Below are 6,000 nucleotides of genomic sequence, written 5' to 3' on the forward strand. Positions count from 1 at the left end.
ACGAATTCTGATGCATGAACAAACTGTGGATACTATGCAAGATTCAGTTGGTTGGTTGCACCGTTTGGAGCGCTGGAGAACACAATCATGGACTACTTCACACCAGGCAGGTAACTGGTATGTCTAGTAAGGCGTCTTTCTGAAGGATACCTACTGCAGACAGCAGGGAATCAAACCCAGTACCTTTTGGGCTGGGAGTCCACTAGCCTTACCCCTGCCCTCTATACACAACACACACGTCTCAATCAGTCAACCCCCCCCCCCCCCCTCCACTCACCCTCACAGTCACGACGACATCAGTGAGTCATGCTCCCCACACACACACACACACACACACACACACACACACACACACACACACACACACACACACTTTCCCTGTTGTGTTTGTGTGCTAGAGAGAGGGAGGGAGGGAGGGAGAGACTGCGCCACGTGTCATACACCAAACTCAGTCCCAGTCGAGTCACACTGTGAGCAGAGTGTCTGGGGGGGGGGGGGGGGGGGGGGATGATGCTGTGAAACACTAGCAGGAACCCCATGAAATAACCATAATCTATTGGCTCTTTGTAACAGAGACTGCTCTGACTGTGTTAGAGGCCGGTCCTCTCATACCTCAACTATCCAGCGCGGCTGGGGGGGTGCTGAACTGCAACAGGTGACTCAGCCAGGAGCCAGGGAGGAAGTGGTCTGGCATTAACTTTATTTAAGGATGGGGTGTGGTGGCTCGTACATACACACACATCCCCACATCCAGACATCCCACATCAACACACACACACACACACACACACACACACACACACACACACACACACACACACACACACACACACACACACACACACTGTACCAGAGTGTGACCATCTGTGATGATGTCGTCACATAAGAGTGCATGCAGGTTATAATACATCTACTGTATGCCGACATCATTACAGAGCCCACCAGCACCCTGGGGTGCTGTAGCAGCTGTTATGATGCTACTGTCGTCACCTGTCCACCATGTTATCAGTTGTTAGCCACAGGCTAGCGCTAGCTCCGGAATAGCTGCACCACATTAACGAAATGGCAGAAAACGGGACTCACCGGCTCATCCCGTCACTGTAGCCGGTCAGGGTGCAGCGGAGGCGGCTCGTTCTAGGGATAGAGAGGGTCTGTGTTGTCCGCTACTCCGTAAGCCTTAATGCAGGGAGCAGGTTATCTCCTGTTTGCGTCACGCACCTGCTACACACCCAGTGTATCCCTCCGCCCTGACGCGCTACGCGCTCCGGTTCGCACTACTTTATCACTGCACTCCCGTATATCCCTCCGCCCTGACGCGCACTGGTACGCAAAGCTTTATTACCGCAATCCGTGTATCCCTGTGCCCTGAGGCGCTCCGGATGGTTGCCGCACTACTTTATCACCGTCAGAAGCGCGTCCAGCTGCTGATCACGATCCCGGAACTGAACTTTTTTCTCACGAATCCTTCCGCGAGGAAAAGCAACGAATGACGTCAGCACACGGGGGCGCGTCCTTGTTATCTTCGTCATTGATTCGGATGCTTTCAATCAATCAATCAATGATTGATAATTAATGCAATATTCATTCAATTAAGTGTTTTAGCGCCAACAATTTAACGCCAGCATTTATTGATTATTAAATACTTTTTAATTAGTTCCCCCCCCCCCCATTTCTGAATAAGAAATGAAACAATAGGCTCCATATTAAGCCTACATAAACCTACCAGACTTCTTAATTCCATCTACTCTTGACTACAAGGTTTATCTCATAATGAACATTTAATAACTTACATTTACATCTTTGTCATATTCCACAGTAATCCTGCTCCATCACACTCAGCCTGTGGACCAACTACCAAACTAGTGCCTCATGATCCATTTCTAACTTCTAACCTTGCAGGCTCCATCACGGTGTGTTTCCTGCAGGGCGCTGCGCCTCCACTAGGAATCGTCGTTGCACAGGTCGTCCAGCCAGCCCTGTACAGCTTTCGTCACCAAGTCGAGGCACTCGCTGTGCCCTTCAATTGAAAGTGATAAAACACACGCAAGCACACAAACGCACACACACATACAGGGAAGTTTCTAGCTGTTTGGGGGCCCAATGCGAAATACTATTTGGAGAACCCCATCTTTTCAAATTCTGAGGTAGAGATTCCTATCTTTTTCATATATTCTGTGACGATGCAGCAGTCTGTTACATTTTAAGAGGAAAGCAGGCTAGAGTACATTAATAAATGCAACAGATACAGTATGTTCTTGAAAAATGTTTAATGTATACTTTGAGGTGGCATAACAAGGTGGCATAACATAAAAAAACTTGAACCCACCATTCCAATACAGTAAAAAATAAATTACTAAACTTACTTAAATAAATAACCATATTATGGATCAGCATCCATGTTATCCTCTTAAAATGTATGCTTGATTACTGCAATGGTCTCCTTACAGGTCTCCCAAATCAAACTCTAAGGAAGCTTCAGCTTGGTCAGAATGCTGCTGCTAGAGTTCTAACAAAGACCAAACAATTTGAACATATTACACCAATTCTTCAATCGTTACATTGGCTTCCTGTAGGTCAGAGAATTTATTTTAAAATCATGTTGCTAACCTATAAATCACTACATGGTTTAGGCCCAAATATATCTAACTGATATGCTTCCACTACATAAGCCTTCTGGAAAACTAACTGTAAACTAACTGTACAACATCTATGCATTGTGGCAAGGCAATTCACAGATTGGGATACAGTTCCTTCAGATTTTTATTTTTAATGAAAGAGAGATGCTCTAATGCATTCATGTCATCAGAATGCAAGCTCGGCAACTTACTAATTTCTGCAGCCAGTTCCTTTCCATCAAAGTAACCTCCATCTCCAGTGATTAATGTGCTGTAGAGCTTGTAACACTGGTTCCTCAATTCCATAGCATCCAGTTATTTGAAATTGAGCGGCACTCAAAATGTGTCTCTCACCTCACCCAGTGTTTCAAACCAATCCTTTAAGGATCCAATGGCTACGTCAACAACCACATTAAAGAATGTAGTTTCTCTTCATGTTATCCTCAATAGGCTCTGTATGACCCAACCTCTTCTGCCAAACTTTGGGCTTCAACCTTTATCAGAGGGATTGTGTATGCTATGCTTGTGCGTGCATGTGTGCGCGTGCATGTGTATGTATGTGTGTGTGTGTGTGTGTGGGGGGGGTGTATATGTGCGTATGTGTGTGCGAAGGTGTGTGTGTGTGTGTGTGTTTGGGACTCGAAGGTCTGATATCAGTAGTCGTCGTGGGGTCTCTATCCTTCACTTGCATGCTTTATCAGCAGGATGTGATAACTGTGTGTCGCTGCGTCTCTACACCTCCTCGTGGTGTTCAGCAGCCAATCCTAGGGTGGGGATACACTCATCACTTAGTGTCTCTGCTGTCTGGGTCCATTCACGTCTCCTGCTCAATGCAGTCTTCACCGTAGGTTGGATCTGCATTTTTTTCAGGCTGTTTAATACTTCATATTCCATGCAGTCCGACCACGGCCCGCGGCTCTCTGCTGCACCAACTGCTCCATGCTCTGTGTGTGCGTGTGTGTGTGTGTGTGTATGTGTCTGTGTGTGTGTGTGTGTGTGTGTGTGTGTGGGTGTGGGTGTGTGTGTGTGTGTGTGTATGTGTGTGCGTGTGTGTGTATGAGTCATTCCATCAATAGCGCTGCCGATGAACACCCAAAACACCAGCAGCAGCCCCACCCTCCAGCCCCTCCCTCATAAGGAAGAGCCCCGCCTTCACCCAGCAGAGACCTGTAACCTCGCGATGCTCCGGGAGGTGCTGATGCTGATATCGGATGCTATTGACGTTCGTTTCCAGGCAGGGTCGGTGTGTGCGTGCGCTATCAATTTATATTAACTCCACGAACGCGTGAGACAGAACCGTCAGAGAGAGCCCAGAACGAGGAGGAGAAACACAGGAAGCTCTCGAACCAGAAGGCTGGAGGAGCTGAAGGTGTACGTGCGCGGCTCGATGAGAAGATGTATCGTAAAATTAAGCAATAGAAGGAGCTGCAACAACAAAACCCTTTGGCCCAATGTGAATGTGTGTGTGTGCGTGAGTGTGTGCGTGCGAGTATGTGTGTGTGTATTTGTGTGAATGTGTGTGTGTGTGTGTGAGTGTTTGTGTGTGTGTGAATGTGTGTGTGCTTGCGAGTGTGTGTGTGTGTGTGTGTATGTGTGTGTGTGTGTGTGTGTGTGTGTGTGTGTGTGTGTGTGTTTGTGTGTGTGTGAGTGTCTGTGTGTGTGTGTGGTGTGTGAGTGTCTGCGTGTGTGCGTGTGTGTGTGTGTGTGTGCATAGTTATTTTGGTTCCTTTCTTCCTTCGTCGCAAAACAAGATTTTAATTGACTTGTTTGTTTGACTTTCTCCTATTCTACCCACACTTGGTTTTTAATTAGCCCTTCATATTGAATATAGCGACACCTGGGGAATTTCATTCGTCCCACCGAACCCAAACGCACTGAAGCTGCTCGGCGCTGCAGGACACCCGTGTGATGTGATCATTCAGACCCTCCAACAGATCCAAACTAGCACCCGTCCTGCCCATTCAGTCGCCAGCGACGATGACAATGGTAAGGAGGGAAGTGCACTCCGGCTCACACTACACCTCATTCAGCTGCCGCCCCCAGTCTGGGAACCCGTCACGTGAACACACACTGTTGTGATAAACTGAGTGCGTGAGTGTGTATGCATGTGTGTGCGTCTGTGTGTGTGTGTGTGTGTGTGTGCGTGTGTGTGTGTAAGCGTGTATGTTTGTGTCTGTGTGTGTGTCCTTTTGTCTTTTACCATGCCAAAATCTTTTTCTTTGCCAGAATCGAAACATTTTACCAGTGATACAATGGGCATTCATATTAATATGTGTGATTTTATTTTTTGCAGTTATGGGTGTTTATGGTGTTTATTCCAGCCTCAGAATAAATATGGAAGGACTGTTGGTTAATTTACATTTACCCTCGATCAAGTTCTGGCCCTGCAGTGATGCCCGGTCACACCCAGGAGGAAGAGGGTTCATCACCCCTCAGTCTCATGACTGGCTCTCCTCGCCTCCTTTACACCCCTCCTCTAGTCTCCTCCCCTCCTCTTCACTCCTCCTCTCCTCTCCTCTCTTCTCTTCTCCTCTCCCCTCCTCTTTCTTTCTCCTCCTCTCTCCCTTCTCTGTCTCCTCTTATCCTCTACCATCTTCTATCTTTCTCCTCTCCTCTCTCTCCTCTCCTCCTCTCCTTTCTCTCTTCTCCTCTCCTCTCCTCTCTCTCCTCTCCTCTCCCCTCCTCTCCTCCCTCTCCTCTCCTGTCCTATTCTCCCCTATCCTCTCCTGTGTTTAATCAACATGGTTTCCAATATAAAACAATCTGTAAATAGAGCAATGCTTTAAAGGGGAGAAAACTTAGTATTGGATGAATGTTAGAAAAATAGAGACTCACAGGTAATGTGGCTACGTTCACTGGTTGATCTCATCACACACCTGTCACCCTCTCTCCCTCTCTCTCTCTCTCTCTCTCTCTCTCTCTCTCTCTCTCTCTCTCTCTCTCTCTCTCTCTCTCTCTCTCTCTCCCTCTCCCTCTCCCTCTCTCAGTCCCTCCTATCGTGATTCATGTTTCATCATTTATAGAGGTCAAGACACTTGGGGAGTGGCACTTTGAGCCCCTACCCTAGGCCTTTCACAAAGACCAATGCACACAACCACACACACACACACACACACACACACACACACACACACACACACACACACACACACACACACACGCATGCATATACATGCACACATAGACAAACACACACATACACACACACACATACACACATAGCAGGCAGCACATGACATACAGAGACGCAGAGAGAGAGTGAGATTTTCTATAAACAGAGATGGAGAGAGAGAGGGAGGAGAGCGGCCGACCAAGCACAGCATAGATTGGCAAACCTCTCTGGCACAATAGTATTATTTTCCAAACATTTGCCATGGGAAACTTT

At 47.4% G+C, this 6,000-nt stretch overlaps 1 protein-coding gene across 2 annotated transcripts in view; it reads right to left on the bottom strand.

Annotated features, from left to right (window-relative positions):
* The window catches only part of sgsm3 (small G protein signaling modulator 3), a 38,694-nt gene extending 37,275 nt beyond the window's left edge, over window positions 1–1,419 (bottom strand). For both annotated transcript variants that reach the window (XM_030338043.1, XM_030338053.1), the window contains exon 1: window positions 1,084–1,419. The gene's annotated coding sequence lies outside the window, so the exon portion shown is untranslated. The remainder of the gene's footprint in view (window positions 1–1,083) is intronic.
* Window positions 1,420–6,000: the final 4,581 nt, after the last annotated feature.

Source organism: Gadus morhua, chromosome 2, assembly GCF_902167405.1.
Source record: "Gadus morhua chromosome 2, gadMor3.0, whole genome shotgun sequence".
Classification (NCBI taxonomy): Eukaryota; Metazoa; Chordata; class Actinopteri; order Gadiformes; family Gadidae; genus Gadus; species Gadus morhua.